Source organism: Sebastes fasciatus, chromosome 18 (genome assembly GCF_043250625.1).
Source record: "Sebastes fasciatus isolate fSebFas1 chromosome 18, fSebFas1.pri, whole genome shotgun sequence".
Taxonomy (NCBI): domain Eukaryota; kingdom Metazoa; phylum Chordata; class Actinopteri; order Perciformes; family Sebastidae; genus Sebastes; species Sebastes fasciatus.
The window spans coordinates 9,219,781-9,238,249 of NC_133812.1; the positions used below are offsets into that span (position 1 = coordinate 9,219,781).

General features: G+C 43.2%; 1 long non-coding RNA gene across 2 annotated transcripts in view; it reads left to right on the top strand.

Moving 5' to 3' along the window:
* Nucleotides 1-18,469, top strand: part of LOC141756449 (uncharacterized) — a 136,231-nt gene that overhangs the window by 57,329 nt on the left and 60,433 nt on the right. For both annotated transcript variants that reach the window (XR_012591476.1, XR_012591477.1), the window contains exon 2: nucleotides 4,490-4,618. This is a non-coding gene — a long non-coding RNA (uncharacterized LOC141756449). The remainder of the gene's footprint in view (nucleotides 1-4,489; nucleotides 4,619-18,469) is intronic.

The window sequence follows — 18,469 nt, forward strand, 5'->3', positions numbered from 1 at the left end:
TTCATTTTGATGGATGAGTCTTCTTCATTTCTGTTGTCCTGCAATAGTGGCTCAAGAGCTGACCTGAAATTGAATCTCATTGTGAGTAATTGATAGAATTGTTCCGATACCAGTATCGGAAATGCGTCTGATACTGCCCAAAATTCGGTATCGGGTATCGGCAAGTACGCCAGTCCATGCACAGATCTTATACCATCATTTATTAACCCAGAAAAAAATTGACTTGTTTAACCAGAAACCAACTCTTCTTCTCCGCTCCAAAACAGTGGCCTTCACTCTGCTGTCGCCCTGGATGTATCATGGCTGCCACTGTCAACTACTGTTTTAGAGCAGCAAAGAAGAACTGATTGCAGGTAGTTTGTCACGTGACGACAGCAAACAACAGTGTGGTGCTAGTGGAGAGTGTAACGGTAGTCAGAGCGAGGAAAATGTCAGCCATTTGGCAATAATTCACAGTGGAAAATCCAACAAGTAAAACGTTGATATGTACAGTATGTGAGACTTTCGTTTCGAGGGGTGACTGTAACCTAGTAGGGTGTGGGAATATTGCACTCTGCAGGACAAATTAGCACACAGGGTGTCCACTGAGGAGACATTTAAGAGAATCCAGAATTAGTATTTATTATCTATCTTAATTTATTTATGTTCTTTGTAACGGACAAACTGAATAATAAAAGAAAGTTCCATTGCATTCATTCTCTGTATGTATCTGTTCATGTTTTACAAAGGGTTTACCCTGAGCCAGGCCATACCAACAAAGATAGTAAATATATCACATAATACTAATAACTATTTTTTATTTTTTATCACGCTGGTATCTGATCGGTACTCGGTATCGGCCGATACTGCAAGTTCAGGTATCGGAATCGGTATCGGGAAGGAAAAAATGGATTCGGAACATCTGTAGTAATTGTCTTATTGATAATGGCCAAGAGTAAGATCAAAACTTCTCAGAGAAACAACGTTTTCAGATTCGTTCGGTTTCAGTGCGATCGCAGGAATGCTCGTGATTAATTCACTGGCATGTAAGGCTTCCGGATGACAAAGACGTTCTCCTGTGAGACCCACTGGCACATCCCCCGCCAGCGACGTCTTGCCCCTAGAGACAAACTTCGGATAAAACAATGACAGGAGCCCAGCGGCACACCCACCTGCTTATGATCAATGAAACCTCACCGTATACTATCTCGGCATACCATGCCAGCCGCTGATGAAAGACCTCATCGTTAGTGACCGTCTTTGATCGGCTCATCGCCTGTTTTGAAATGTAAATTGACGGGAAAAGGAAAGGGGACCCCACCCTCTGGGGAGATTAACGCCACCCCAGTCAGACATGTGTCAAGTGGGGCTTGATGAATCCTGGGAAAAATGAAAAAAAAAAAAGGTATGAAAAAAGGAGACAGAGAAAAGAAAGCCCTTTCTCTTCCCTTCTTGCCTCCTTCTGCACATCCCTGCCTCTCAGATCATCATCTCCCGCCCTTATTCTGTCAACGCCCTCTTGATGGTTACTGTCAGAGGTGCGCATCTCTTTTGTAGTGTGGTGTTTTGCTGCTGCCACTGTGGAGATGTTTCCTTCCTCTGCATATGCACAAGTAGGCAAGGGTGGGGTGAGGAGCGGGAGTTGGAGTCGGGGGGTGGAGGGGGGCATGGATGCCTGTGGTATCTACTGATCCTGACACACCTTTGGGAATCAGAAACCAAAGGACAGAAGGAACGCTTCTCCAGAACTGGTGGGAGCATATCGCAGTAGAGGGATTTGGTTGTTGTTGGCGGTGGTGGTGGGGGGCTGTTGCAAGGGCAAGGCACATGTCTGTGACATTGTGGTTGATAACACAGGCATGACAGCTAACCAATGTGCTGGAAAAACCTTCAAGGAAAAGATACAGAGGAGGATTGTCTGTTCAAAGGTGGAATCGTAATCCATATTTGGTCAGCAGAGTGAAGGAAACACTGAACAAATGGGATTGCGTGTGCGCATCCGTCGGTCATCCGCACTCCTGAAACGGAATGCCTCTCTTGTCACATAAGGGCGGAGGTGTCACCTTCTCCATTCACTCCCGTGTCTGTCTGCCTGCGCCTGAAAAGACCATTGCATCATTTGAAGTGACGATGAAATAGAATAGCTAAATAATGTCCCAGCAGGAGGCCGCTCGCAGAGACGATACAATGCGCAGGGCCTGCAAACTAATGGCCAGCTGTCTTATAATGAGCTCCGGCGATCTAGGCTCGCTGATTACCCCCCTCGCCCCATCGCCGTCCCCACTGCGGGACATTACGGGCACTATGGGAGGGGGGAGGTAGGAGTGCAGAGGTGGGAGATGAGGGTGGGACTGTCCCCCTCCCGGAGCTCACAACCCCCCCCAATCCCTCCATCACCACTACTGAGCACCGAAACCCTCTCAGTTAACGAACCAAGAGCAGTCTAATTAGAGCTCAAAAATTCATGAGGGTCCTCATTAATATTGAATATCTGTTGTGGGCCACGACTTCAAAATAAGCACTTGCATATGCAGATGGAAGGTGAGAGGGAAGGAGGGAGGGAGGGAGGGAGGGAGGGAGAGGGAAGGAGTGCATTGTGCACCGCAAAAGTAAAGGTAGTGAGGTAAAGGTGGAGGGAAGGAGGTAGCGAGGATCTAAGGGAGTATGGAGTGGGAAGTACATGAAAAGAAGGGCGACGGATTTCGGAGACAGATGAGTAGAGGAGATGGAGGGAGAGCAGAGAAGAGGAAAGGGGAGGAGAGGGAAAGAGATGAGAAAAAGTGAGGGACCCCAGAGAGCTGTACCTGTGGAGAAGAGTTGTAATGTTGGAGGACTCTCCTGGGAGAATATGCATGGTCTTTAATGAGGAGGGTGGAGCGCAATGGCGAGGAATAACAAAAAAAAAAAGAAAGGAAAAAACATTCCGCTCTTAATCCCTCGCTGAGAGGAAAAACTCTTTCAAGCAGGTACGCAGAGGTATCACTTTTCAAGTCCCTCACTCCTTCTGTTTTACCCTGGAAAAGGGTACACAGATAAAAGATACTGTCATTTGAAGATTGTCTGCTACCAACAACCATCATTTGCCTTTGAGATAATTCTGGGTTTTCCACTTCAGATTTAGAGGCATATGGGTAATGCGGAGGAGGGGGGGGGGGATACACTACATTAACTATATGTCAGCCACTCTGGAAGACATCAAGAAAGTCATTTCATGGTGAAGACGAAAAAAAAGGCTGACACGAATAAACAATTTCTCCTCACATTGCTGTACAAGTGGTTGAGTTTTGTCTTTTGTATCACTGCAACAATATTTCTGAGAGGAACTGAGTAGAGAGGTGTACGTGCCTGTCCTCAGGCCTCAGGAAGGGCACCAGGTTGTAATTTCAAGTGTCTCATATCCAGATAAAGTCCTAATGCAATGGAATACACTTTTGTTTTAAACTTAGCCACATATGCGTCTCGATTAGCCACATCAAAAATCTGTTTGCAGTCCGTCTTCATACAAATCAGAGTCATCCTGCTCCAGTCCAAAGAATGGTGGTGATGGTGATGCACTTGAAGTTGCCTAAATATGAATAACTTGTGCACTTAGTGTTTCTCAGATGCATTTACATTCCTTTTTTTCTTTATTGGCCGATCTACCAAAGACGCATTACATTGGTAGGCATAAGTGTAAATGTGGCAATGGGTGATGTCCTTGATTTGTGGTCTGCTGGTTCACCGACCACTGATAGACTTGAAAAACTGTGTTCATATGACACAAAACAAATTTTCACATTGCCTTATTCACACAAATGTGGCCACTGCAGGCGTTAGTTGTATGTAACCAAGCTGATCAAAATGGGTTAAAACAGAAATGAATAAAGTTATAAACAATTGAACTATTGACTTAAGTTTTAAGTTAATGCTTTTATATTTGTTATTAGACTCTATAGTTGTGATAACTGTGAAATCTTTTGGTTCACCCATTCCTTGCCCTTACTAAAAGTAACAGGAAGTTTTGCAGTGCAGTTACTAACATTAACAGGAAGTTTTGCAGTGTTCTACAAGTAACAGGAAGCACCACTTTTAACAGTTTTACAGTATACCCACCTATCAGCCAAAAGACATATACTGTAGGAGAGTAAACCCATTTCTTTGACAGTAGTGTTACTGTGTTTTTACAGAAAAAATACAATTTTTGCTTCACTGAGAGAGCATTTTTTATGTTTGATGCTTAATATGTAAGGCATATGTGTTTTATTGCTTACTTTATTGGCTAAGCTGAAACGGTTAATTATATTTTCATGTCTGATGTTTGTAGTGTGTCAATATATGCTGAACAAAATAAGTCTAGTATCATTTGAGAAGTAACAAATAATTATCAATCTGTTCAATATTTGCATTCAGTCAACGCTTACTGTGATGTTGCTATGATCTAGTATGATGTACAACATAAAGAGAAACGTTTCTGAAATATGAAGGAAAGCAGAACACTATAATAAGACTATAATCCTGTTTGTAAATGCAGGTCGGGTCTGTTGTTGAGTGAGGAGATCCAGTGAAGAAGATCCAACGACTCCAGTTGATGGCGAGCCTCGCAGCTTGATTTCCAGGAACCCGGATCTACATTTCCACCGGATGAACTCTCTTCTTGAAGGTAGGATCGTGCCAACCACCCAGTTGGTACTGGTACCAACTTGAACATACAACATACTTAGTGCACTCTGACATACTAGACCTCCATCTGATCTGAACTCAGGCATTGAACTTTGACCAGTTTTCCCTATGGTCACCAGACACTGACTTGTAAGTTAGAAATCCCACATAAGGACAAAAACACATAGTGACTTAGGGTTATCACCAAACCAAGCTTCTTTAAAGGACAATATTCTTTAGTTTAAAGGGCCCATTTTTTAATTTTTCATATCCATGTAAATGTTGCGAACTAAAGTCGCTGTTAACTGAATTCACTTGTGTTGTCGTGGTTATAGTTATTGCACGCAAAACATAGCTCCTTCCGAACCTAGAGCTAGGTGTACTTACCCAGGAGTGGTAACTTTAGCCTTGATTTTCTGCATCATTTGACGTGATCACGAGCTACAGCCAATGAGAGCGCAAGATCACGGGTTGAGGGGAAACCTGGTGGAGGAGGGGTCGCCTGTAACAATAGGAACTTACTGTATGTGTTGTATTTATCTGTTTGAGTATTTCTTTTATGCATTGTAAGGTGTCCTTGGGTGCCCTGAAAGGCGCCACCCAATAAAAAGCTATTATATTATATCATTATTAAGTCTTGTAGTGTGAACTAGGCATTTTGGTTAGCACTAAGATTGGAAACAGCTAGCTTGGCTCTCTTGAAAGATAACATCTGCCTACCAGTACCTCTAAAGCTGATTTATTAACACATTATATCTTGTTTAATCTGTACAAAAAACAACTTGTATGGGGGGCATATGTGCTGGACTATTTCTGGGTCAGATGCAGACATTTCCTGGAGTCTTGTTGTCACCGTGAGGCTACCAGACTGGTATCAATCTCCTCATAAGCAAAAAAGAAAATAATCTTGTTTTCACAAATGTCAAATCAAGGGAGACGAGGTGTGTGTGGCAGCTTGCGAGCTAAGCTTTAAGATCTGTACCTACTGTATATGCATGCATGCAAACATAAGTGAATGCATGTTTGTGTTGTGTGCGAGGGCAAGTCTGATTGTGTCAGCTCAGGCATCTGTTCGCCCATGTGTGCTCAGCGCTTTTTTCGCTTGTGTCCATGTGTGTGTGTGTTTGCGCGAAGTGACTGTGGTCGGGGCCAACCTGAGCGCTCTTCCTTAATGTGTCTGGGAGGTCCAGGGGAGTCGAGGGCTTTGGAGGGTGTGGATGCGTCTGCATCGAGAGATTTATAGGCTTCAGCCAGGATCACTCTCTTTCTCTGGTGCCAAGTTAAGCAGTCGCATAATTAAAACCTCAGAGGAATCCTTTTGAAGTCAACAATGGGCTCTTAGGCAAACCTTAATGCAAACGCACATACTGTACACACACACACACACTCGAAGTCATGCACCCACTTGCGCTCTCGTCTTTGCTCTCACACTTACACATATGCGACCACACACATATACTGTATGTCCACGTATCCTCACACACTGTGGAAAGATGCGGGGTAGATTAGATTAGAGCTCTATTTGTTGTTGAAGAGGAAATTCATTTCCACGGCCAGCCGGTTGCAGGTACATTCAGACAAGACAGTTATTACTCTAGCATATGGTTTGACACAGACCGACATCACAGACGGAATGCACTCATAACAGGAAGACATTTCACATAGTTGCAAAAAGGGTGCTATTAACCCTCTGAGACCCACAATAGACCCGTTTTTGTCTTTTTTTAGGGGGTACAGGGGGTCTTTAAGGGGAGATAGCAGGTCAGCAGTAGATGTCACATAGAAGTGGTGTACATCATCTGAAAGTTGGGAACCTGAAGATTAATTTGAGATGCAGCTCAGCACTGTGTAAAGTTGTTCTCGTCATAAATCAGAAATAAACATGAATTAATTAATGAATTATTTCAAATAAATTGTGCAAGTGTAGAAGGGCTTAGAACATTATGATCGAGGCATGTAATGGTCATTCCCATGCTCTATTATGTCTCCTAAATTGTTGCAGCAATTTTTGGGTCGAAACCATTTGTTACACAGATTTGGTGCTACATTTTTTTTACCATTCAAATTGAATCCCTCCAAAATACCACATTAAGACACCAAGACCTTGAGGAACACCACAGAAAAAGCCATGCTGTGATTTGGTTTCAAAAAATTTTGGCATTTGGAGATTTCTGCAAGAATTGCATTTTCGGTGATTAGATGGCGAGCACTTCCGTTCTGAAACCTGCTCAGAAACCCCCTTATTGTCAATCTACCTAGGAAAGCGTTGGTGCCATCCATCCTCTGAATGCTCTAGGTCTCTAGTTTGTGGTTGTAAAGTTTCATGAGGCTGTGATTATCCTAGAGGTCACCACAGGTCATTTTATACAGTGAGGTCAAGTTTAAAAAAATGGTCTCACTACAATGAAATGGCTCCTATGGGGACTAACATCATCACACATGAATACAGTTGGGCTCATTGGATCCACAAGAGTCTCAGCTTTACAGTGATACCCCATTTATGCAATTCCAAGACTGTTTAGGGACCCCCATATCCAGACATATTCAAATACACCATTTCAGAATAGGTGAAAATAACACATTTATACTGCATGCAAAACAACTGCAAGGTTTTTGCCCCAAACTGCATGTGATTATCATAAAGTCTGTAAAGGGGAGACTTGTGGGTACCCATAGAACCCATTTTCATTCACTATCTTGAGGTCAGAGGTCAAGGGACCTCTTTGAAAATGGCCGTGCTAGTTTTTCCTCGCCAAAGTTTAACCCAACTTTGGAGCGTTATTTAGCCTCCTTCCCGACAATCTAGCATTGTGGGTACCAGTGGATTCCTTAGGTTTTTCTAGTTTCATATGATATCCGGACCTTCATTCTAGCTCTAAAACTGAACCTGCTACAGCCTCTGAAAGAGTTTGCGGGTCTCAGAGGGTTAAATGTGGTGACAGTGTATGCAGCAAAATAGTGCATCAATAGTAAATGTGAGCCTCATCCAGTATCTGAGCTTTTTGAATGAAATGACATTTCCCTAAATGCTTCCCCTCAGTGTATAGTAACTTTGTCTTTCTCTTTGCAACACACACATACACACACACACACACATGCGTACTGTACAGGACAATTACTCACATTAAACACCAACAGATGCCATCTTGATTAAATTTGACCGTACAAACACAAATGGAGGCGAGCGGGTGTGCGTCGAGGGTTTCCCAGAGCATATGCCGCGCAGGTCGTCGGGAGCCCGGGAAAGAGGGAAGGATCTGAGACCGCCTGCTGTTGTTGCCTTGCTGACAACACACCGTGGAACGTACCCCTCCGAGCCCCCCGTGAGGGCGCGACCCACCATCCGGCCCTGCCAGGAGACTTGACACTGAAAGATGTAAACAGGGGAGGAGAGACTAGAGTAGTAATTCTCCGTACGTGCAGGTCCTGACCTTGTTAAGTGAACAATAGTATTGCTGTGGAAACATGACGGAGGTGTAAATTGGACAATTCGGGCTTTTTTTCCTTTCTCGATAATGAGAGATATTTCCGTGTATGATATCTTCACAGCTTTTGGCTCCACATCAAAGTGAGAAATGGTATAGATTGTGTATCTCAAGGTTGCAAAGTCAAGTTAGATTCATGCCCCGGACCCATACCGGCGTAGATCAAAAGTATTGGGCCTTGTAATATGATCACAGTGGGAGTTCACAATGTGAGCTAACTCGGTCTTCAGAGGGAGGGTGGAAATAAATGTGTGATCCTTATCTGCCGTCGCCCATAACCCATGCAGGCATGGTGGTGGTATGCATCGATAAACTCATAAACAAACTGTAATTACTAGCCCATTAGAGTCAGGCCCTCACAAACACGGGCTCATAATCCGTACACAGGAGGGATGGAGGCTTGTCGCTCATTTTCATACAACCCACTGAGCTAAAAAACTAGAGCAAAATACTTAATGATTTGTGACTGGGGGACAAACAAACCATTTGATATAAGGAGCTTACACACTCTCAAAAGAGATGTTGACGCTCGCGCCCGCCGTCGCCGTGCACACTGCTCCCCCTTGTTTGAATTTGAGCGAAGCTTTAATTTATAGGCGAGGTTGATCAGAAAATGGGAAGGCAAATTGGTGTTTTATTTGAGGTGGATAAACATGTATTCCTCTGCTGGGAGTAATCAGGAAAATAATCACTTCAGCCTTGACAACAAATCTACTTAAGTTTCAGGATAATAGCCTTGTTGTTGTTTGAACTGGACCCTGTGGAGTGCAGTTTGTTTTCCCAATACGTCTAGACAGAAAGACTCTTGACAGTCCGGGCCACGCTCACTGGGAGACAAACCCGAGTCCAGAGGGATTGGAGGAAGGAACCCCGAGTTCATTCATTATACAAGGCCAGTCTCTCTCTGGCTCTAGATGTCACTAACCAGGCCCGTCGCGTTTTGAATGATACCGTGGCTTTTCTATGACATTTTGGACATTAATATTGCAGGGATTACTTATATCCCCTGTCCATACCTTTATGTATTTTTACGGACTCCTTCAAAAGGCGCCGGTCAGGTCCTCTAACCTGGGATATATGGGGCTCTGTGTCCTTCCCTTGTCTCCTAGTTGGACAAGAGGGATATGCTCTGATCCGCCGAGACGGAGCGCGGACACATCTGTATGTGTGTACATTGTACCTAAATCTGCCTCGCTCCTAACCTTCAGTGGACGCCGTATGACTGAGTGATCAAGCAGATCAAGTCCGCGTCTACCTCGGCTCCTCTCTGTGGTGACATTTCGCCAAACCCCAGGCAATCCGGGCCGCCCTGATCCTCCTCAGCCCATGTTTATTCAAGAGGCAGGCGGGCCAGCCGAGCCCGGAGACAGAAAAGGGGGGAACTTTATCCGAGGGACAGGGGTAATATTGTTGATAGGAAGGGGAGAGATGGGGAGAACAATCAGCGTGCATAGCAAACAGGGAACAGCTATATATAAATATGCAGTAATCTCTGTTGGTTTGTTATAATACATGACAAAATTGCAGATGTGCAATTTTTTAATTTTTGCTTTTGTCTTTTAAAAAGTACTCATTCTATTTTAGCTTTTCTCAAAGGAACTAAGAATTGATTATTCATTATAATTTCATAAAAATGCTTTTAATACGATCACTCTATAGCAAATATGAATATGGCAGAAATCCTCTCACTACATTACGCCTCAAGCATTAATTCTTCAGTGCATTCTACTGTATAGATTGTTTACATTATTGATCAAGCAAATACAGTATGGTACACTTTTTATCGTTTCAGCACCTTAAATATGATGATTTGCTGCTTTTTGCTGTTTTCTGTCATTTTAATTTAAGTATCTAAACAGTTTGAAGAAGTCACTTTGGGCTCGGGAGTAAAGTGATGGGCATTTTTTACGATTTTCTGACATGTTACAGACTAAACAATGAATCAGTTAATCAAAAATAATACAAGTTTCCTTCGTTGTAGAACATATTAGTACTAAAATGTCTCAGTACAGTTATTCTGACATGAAAAGAGTCCTTGTGTAGGCTGCAGGAAGGGACTCCAAGAGGAGGTACATAACATTTTAAAACTACACACGTCCAATTACCGCCTGAGCGTTATTAAACTAAAAAAAGAACGTGGGCTTCTCTTATGCCAGCGGGAATAAAATGCCTTTAGGTCACATGTGGTAAATAATAACTGGTGATGCTTGAGCGACTAGAGAGGTAGTTATTAATTATAGTACCTGGTGATGTGTTCAAGTGCAAGGTATTAGCCTCTGTTGCGCTAACGGGTTGCTAATGCGGTTGGTGTTTGACCGGCGCTGAGCTCTCTAATATGTCTGCAGGGACGCGGGAGGTTCTAATTAATCCTGAGCTGACGGCCAAGCCAGCACATCCCCTGGGAGGCATCAGGGAAAGCAAGGAGTATCAGCACACTTATCCACAGATTAGACTCAACACCCTCACTGGGATGCTGAAATGGGATGCGGGGCTAAAGGGTTGCAATTGTTCTTCTCTCACCTGGCTAAGTGAAAAGACGCTTTGGTGATGTCTTTCAGTGAATCTCGCGTTTGGAAAAAGATCCCGTTTTTTATATTTTACGACTTATCTGTCAGTCAAACGAGAGCGTGTCACTGGAGTGAGGCATTAATAATAAAAAAAGAATATTCATGTCCTGTCTGACTCACTCAAAGTTTCCTCTGCTGAAAAGGTTGTCTGACGGAGGATGAATCTCATGCATGTTTGTCAATATAATTTGCTCTCTCCCCCTCACCCCAGAGGAACATGCCAGTCCCTTAAGGTTTCCCACTCAAATGCCAACATCTGTCTGGCAACGGAGCCAGAATGAGACAGACTAGGACACCTTCATCAGAGGTATTCTCTGGTTGACAGAAGCCACAAGGTGGAATTTTGGAGATGAAATAATGGGCGAGCTGAAAGAGGCTCGCGTATGCAAATCCCCCCCCCCCCCCCCCCCACTGCACCCACCCCCCCTGTGTTAAACAATCCATCTTGATTAATATTTCATGTAATGAAAATCTATTAATCAGGAAAAAAAACTTTTTTCTTTCCCAGAGGAAGACGAATCCCTCGCTTTTTCTGATACTTTTATGAGTGATGTCATTTTCTGGGCGACCATCTTGGAAAAAAAAAAAAACGGGAGACAAAACATCTTGTAATAATGGGCCAAAAAAGAACCAGCTTCTCTTTTTCTGTCTGGAACTCGTGATAGTCTGAGCAAAAAGCGAGGCCAAATACGCTGAAAGTCCAAAAGCGTTGAGATCCACAAACAATTTGGCATGGCTGCTTACACTTATCCCCATTCACAAACCTCCTTTTATGTACGTTTTACTTGGCACCACCCTCCCTCCGCCCTCCCTCCTCCCCGAAACCGATAGACAGAGTGGGTGAGAGCAGCACATCACAGTACCACATTGCTCTCCACCTCACCACTTTCATTATATTGTCATTTTGAATTATCAGCAGCGATGGACTGGCAACGATGACTGACACATTCCTGCGAGCGGAGCAGCTACAGCCTGGCTCTCCGGCGTGTCCTGGCAAGCCCTCCTTTATGCCGTGCCAGACGGGAGAGGGCCGGCCAAGTGTCTGGCCAAGGGGCTGCACTAATACCGCATAAATAGGGAGGGAATCCCCTGCCCCCATGCTGGCTGAAAACAATACGTCTGTGTTGAAATGGAAGGCGATATACCTGGGAGGACGTGTGCTCATCCTATGATTATATGTAATTGAGTAGAAAAGGCACATAAAAAGGCAGCAATGCAGATATGGTAGGGTGAGTACATTTTAATATCGGCACTGTATCCATTACCAGATGTCAATTCCAAGTCAAGTGATATAATTGAATGAAACAGATGCTCTCTTGCCAGAAATATGAGGCACTATAACTAATGTGTCAGTGGAAATGTATCTGAAACGAGCAAGGGTGACAGAAAAGATATCACTATAAAATGCGGTTTTAGCAGCAAATTAGATCGCGGAGCAACGGATTTCATAATTTGCATTTTGCATGTAAGCAGTGTCGAGCCAAAAATACTTGCCGCAACACCACAAGCGGCGGTCTCCGAGGGCTTAACAGCACCGGCAGAGCAAGAAATGAGAAGAAAGATATAGAAAGACAATGAAATTGAAGAGATAGAGGAGGAAAAAAGAAAGGACATGCTAATAAAAAAAGGAGTCCCAATGTAGTAGGGCGATGGCTAGGCCGGGATCTTGTGGGACATTACATTTCACAAGACGCTGGGATCCACATCAACCAGTTAGCAGCGGTTTTACAGCTATGACTCTGTGGTGAAAACCACTTTGTTGCCTAGGATGTAAATTACATGTTCATACAGAATCATGGGCTCTGACACTGAAAGGATTCAAAAACCCAGATCCTCTGTGTTTTCCCTCTCGCCAGACAGCACTTCAGATTTGTATTATAAAGCCTAAAAAAGGTAGACGGGCGTCTCGTAAGTAGAAAAGTCTGGGCATTATTAGGGTTTGTGTTGCCTGGTGGGGTGGAGCTGAGATAAGAGACAGCGAACATGAAGAAAATGCAGCCACGCTCCTCACTGCGCTGCTTTTTTATGACTAGAAACACAAGGTTACTCACTGACTCTAGTTCCTTTTAATTTCCTCAAGACGGCAACTCTTAAAAAGACAAAAAAGACGGTTAATCTGATCTCCTGCAGTTCACATAAAAATAGTTGTTAGTGAAGTTCTGAACCGCCGCGTTTTAGCGGATTTGTCAAACGCATGAAAGGCAATTTGTTAGTTTGACAGCTGAGGCCGCGAGGTCGGGACATGACGGCGTGAATTTGTTTGAATGATGTTCTTAACAAACTGTAGTCTAATTTGTTAATTGGGAAAGGAAAACAGAAATAAAGGAGACATTAGGTGAACTAAATCAACTACTTCTCCTGGAAAATGATTTTATCTTTACTCTGCCCCTTAGATATTCCATGACATCCGAGATTGTCTAAACATATCTGAAATAAACAAGTGTAAAAAAATAAATAAGTAGAAACAAGCCCACTGCAAGACACGCTTGCATTGCTTTCCCATGCACACCCTTTTGCTGCGAACATTGTGAAATCCTTTACTAATTTGTATCAGGGCACTGCTGGAGAAGGATCGGTTGCACCTCATTCGATCCACATTATCTTAAGCGTATCTTAGCTTGCACACTACAGTAAGTGCCAGCCCCCCTTAGAAAACCGCTACTCGGTCTCTTGCATATCAAACTGACTCACTCTGCCATCTCTGTGGCCGACGAGCACAGAGGTTGGCCCCAAAACCAGAGGCAAAACACACACCCAGCATCGCAGCTTTTCCCTGCTCCTCATGCGTCTGTGCACGCTCTGCCTTTTTCCAGTTAAAATCTCATCGTCGAGAGTTTTTTTTTTGTGTGTGTGTCAGCCCCCCTCAGCCCATCCTCACCTCTCTGTGATTCTTGGAACGCACTCAGACTGCTGTCAAACTTCTTGGAACCAGATTGAGGCAGATAGGAGGGTATTGTCAGGCATTTTGTTCCTATTCTGGTATAACCGAGTGCTCTTGTGCTTTCAATGACCTGTTGACTTCTCACACTGCAGGAGCGACTTCTTCGCTGAAATGCGGCTGAAAAACTTGAGCAATTCAATTAAAGAGTCTTTTGAGTTTGTGAAAAAAGGCTTTGTTCCGATGTAAAAAAGCCCTCTGAGGGCTGAGGATGAATTATGAATCTTTTCTCTGTGCGTAGAGAGTGTTTAAGGCCACAGCTGATCTGACGGAGGGCCGGTCGCTTAAGCAAACTCTGCCCATAAACATCCTGACGCCAGTTAATTGTTGGTTTGAAGATCAGACCGTCCCCCACCGCCACCCATCCTCCTCCCCCTCAACCTTGCTTTTATTCTCTCACACTCTTTCGCCCCATTCTTAAACAATGAATGTAATTTTTTAGAGAAAAAGTAAGATAGAGTGGGTGAGGCTCAGAGAGAGAAAGAGAGAGGGAGAGAGATTGCAGGCAGTGGTGGTGTGAGAAGGGGCGTATGGCACCCATTATCTTGTTTATTAAAAGCAAGTTTCTTTCCTTGGCTCCCTCCTCCCCGTGCAGCTGACCGCAGATATTTCCAAGGGCCTCGCTCTGCTGTTCTGTGCCTACTTCACAGGCTGCTGGAAGGGTCACAGAAGTTGAAACCAGAGGGTGTCAATCGTCTCGGGACCCACTGGAGGCATCTCAAAGGCAACAAAAAAAAAAGTGCATCAGCTGTGTCTGCGCATTTGCATGAGCACGTGCGTAGCTGAGCGTAATTTATGTTGTTGACGAAGCTCCGATAACATAAACTATGAAGAAAGGGGAAAGTCGCATTCGTCAGCTGCTGTGCACATTCAGTGTAAACAGGAGGGGAGCTGCAAAGCCTGCAGCACAATGTGTTGCAGCAGAGGGGAAGTCTGTTTTTTAAAAGCTACAGTGCCAAACGTGCTCCACCGTTGCAATGAAACACTTTTTTTTCCCCAATAAGGTTTTTCTATAGTTTAGGTGTTGTCATAGTTAATAATAATCAACTCTTTGCTAAGCTCCCACCCTCCTTAGTTACTGTTGCTACACCAAGCTTTCCTTTCTCACACAGCAAATACTGTAGTTTTCAGTAAAAACGGGGGGCACATTTACCATCGAAATTCACTGTAATTTCTGAAACAATGGGCTTCTACAGCCGCATACGCCCTGTGTAGTAGGGCTAGGCAGTATATCGATATAATATCGATATTGTGATATGAGACTAGATATTGTATGTGACTAGATATTGTTCTGGATATTGAAATATCGCGATATGGCATAAGTGTTGTCTTTTACTGGTTTTAAAGGCTGCATTACAGTAAATAATGTAATTTTCTGAATTTACCAGACGGTTGTAGCTGATCTATTATTTGCTTTTACCCATTAAATTCACATTACTGATCATTATTTATCAAAGATTTCATTGTGTAAATATTTTGTAAAAGCACCAACCCTACAATTTTGTCGCAATATCAATTATCGAGGTATTTGGTCATATCTCCATATCGCCCAGCCCTATTGTGTATGGATGCTAAGCTATGATCGACCTTTCGCTAAACCTCTCCCACGAACATCGATTGTCCAATTGATACATTTGTCTGTCTGTTCTTGAATGTGTTTTAGGGACTCAAAGCTGGATATACCAACTGGGTAAAAAAAAGCTCCAGCCTTACTGTGTATTAAATGGTTTGTTTTTTTAATTTTAGTAGTATGCATGACTGAAGGACCGCATTAGTTGATATGATAAAGGCCTTTAAAGTGGCTCATGCTTTCTTACCTAAATTTGAGGTCGGGTCTTGAAGGGGGGCAACCTGACATCACACGAAAGCGTGTAATAGACCCACCTGTCCACCGGAGGATAGTGTATCAGTGTCACCATTTGCCTCACTGAGGCGTGAATATTACACGTGTGTATGAAGGTGCAGTAGCCTAAAAGCAGGGGGCAACAAAACCACTCACTTAAGCTGCACAAGGGATTTGCTTTTCACTCACCGTAAGGTTGGGTGCAGAGCCTTGTAGATGCAGCAGGTAAAATAACTCCCCATAAAGAGCGCAAGGAACGGCATTCACTGTTTTCTAGGCAACAACAACAGTTGCAGCTGTTGTCATTGGTTGCTCTTTGATAGGTCAGCCGCAGCCGAGGTCAAATTTGAAATAATTTGAACTTTTGAGTGCAATGCTCTGCGGCGATTTCGAGCGGTGCGTCTAGCCATGGGTAGCGCTTTCACTTAGTCGGGTGGCACCGCTCTCTCCATAACAAAACAGTGGCACAGCCAGCGCAGAGCGATTTTACCGCTGATCATGTGTAGACGGTTTTAGGTTTAGGCAACAAAACCACTTAGTTAGGTTTGGGAAAAACATCATTGACATCAAACAACACACCGGTCTCGAACACCGGCCTCTTGGTTGAAAATCCTGTGTTAGTTCCATCCACCTCCCCTCCTGTCCAACATAAGCGGTCTTTTATTATGTAACTAGCTCAGAGCGTAGCATATTCACGCAGATGCGTTTACATTGCAGTCAGCACAGACTACACGGCGTGAAAATGACACGCCTAAAGCAAGAACGGCGTTCTCATTACGCGCTTTCGCCATGCACATTAACGTGTCATTGACACGCATTTTTGTGTGACCTGGCTGAGGGGGGGCCATGTGTCAAAATCTAGTTTTAAAATGTAAATAATCTCAGTTGTGTGTGTGTGTGTGTGTGTGTGTGTGAAATAAATAGGCGCCCCAGCAGCAGATTTTTTTGTCCAGCAAATCCAGCCATGTAAGCACAAAAAAGTTCCTCCGGTAACATCGCAGACATTCAAGATACTGGTGCAATTTCAGAGCCCTGACAGTAATTGACATAATAAAGTAATAACAGGTCTATCAATTTAATTATACTGTGAAAACACCCAGGAACTCAGAGGTCCAACTAAATTGCAAATTATCTGTCTGAGATAAAACTCCTGTTTTCAGTACAACTTGTTCTGCAGGCTTCACAGTTCCTGCACAGACTCGTTGTGCCCAGTGTGACTGATTCATTTAGAGGTGAACTCACATGTTATCCAAATGTTATCTCGTGTAATGAGTAACACCCCACACGCCGGCTGCGGTGGTACTTTATATTTTGTTTCCATACTGTATCAAGATGCCCACATGTTACCCAGCAGACACTGAATGGTACTACTGTATATGAAGTGAGGCGTTTTTTACTGCTGGTAAAACTGGCTGTAAAACATCTGAAGCGTTTCTGTATCTCATCCCATCTTCTGTTACAACAAATGCAATTCAGACTTTTAAGTATTAACAGCGAGAATCTGACCCTGAAACTATATTCATGTGTTTCTCATTGGCAGTGATCGGTTCACAAAATGAATTGAGCACATGAACGAGTTAATCCCACAGTTAGAAATAAGGCACTTGTGACGCCACTTGTATATTGTGCGTAGATGAAGTGTCGACACTGGGTAGACAGTTCTCAGGGTGACTTTCTTGTGTTGTGGGTATTTCTGCTGGAAAAACTGTTAACACAACACAGATTTAAAACGTATTTATGAGTGATATTTTTGCCAGTCATATATTCATTGCAGTTGTAGCTGCTCCAGATCATTTCTGTCATAAACATCGCAAATTAACATTCTGGCATGTGTGGTTTACAGTTTTGGGAGAGACTCGGTCATGTTTGCGTACTCACAGACTGAAGTGTCATCAGGAGATCATTAGAATAAGTACTGCAAGGCTTTTTAAGGCCCAGTTTTACCCTTAAACGTTCTGGGCCCTCTTTAACGGCTCAAGTACATACTAAATATTATTTTATAGCTTTTAATTTTAAGAGAATTACTTCTAAACATGATTTTGAACTGATGACGTGTTTCAGATTTCCGCTACGGAAAGTGTTGTATTACTTCTGTTCGGGGTCTCAGAAACCCCGGCTGTAAAACATCTAATGGATTTTTTATGTGCTCTATATATGTGAATGGTGTTGACAGTAAATTTCACCTCTCCAAAATCCCAAATAAGATTATTTGGATTACTCTTATTGGAGTTTTATTACAGTTTATTCATAAGTAGTCTAACAGGGAGTTTGAGCAGCCACAGGTAACGTCCATATGTGGGATAACATACTGTTAGGGCTGTCAATCTTATCACGACTAATCGCGAAATATTCTCACATTTTTTAACTGTTCAAAATGTACCTTAAAGGGAGATTTGTCAAGTATTTAATACTCTTATCAACATGGGAGTGGGCAAATATACTTGCTGCATGCAAATGTATGTATATATTTATTATTGGAAATCAATTACCAACACAAAACAATGACAAATATTGTCCAGAAACCCTCACAGGTACTGCATTTAGCATAAAAATATGCTCTAATCATAACATGGCAAACTGCAGCCCAACAGGCAACAACAGCTGTCAGTGTGTCAGTGTGCTGACTTGACTATGACTTGCCCCAAACTGCATGTGATTATCATAAAGTGGGCATGTCTGTAAAGGGGAGACTCGTGGGTAGCCATAGAACCCATTTTCATTCACATATCTTGAGGTCAGAGGTCAAGGGACCCCTTTGAAAATGACCATTCTACTTTTTTCTTGCCAACATTTAGTGCAAGTTTGGAGCGTTATTTAGCCTCCTTTGCGTCAATCTAGTATGACATGGTTGGTACCGAAGGATTCATTAGGTTTTCTAAATCGCACATTAATGCGTAAAAGAAATTAGTGGCGTTAAAGCGGATTTACGTTAATGCATTATTACCACGTTAAAGTTGACAGCCCTACATATACTGTACATTCTTTTGTCTGTAAATACATTTTTGGCAAACAAAAGGAA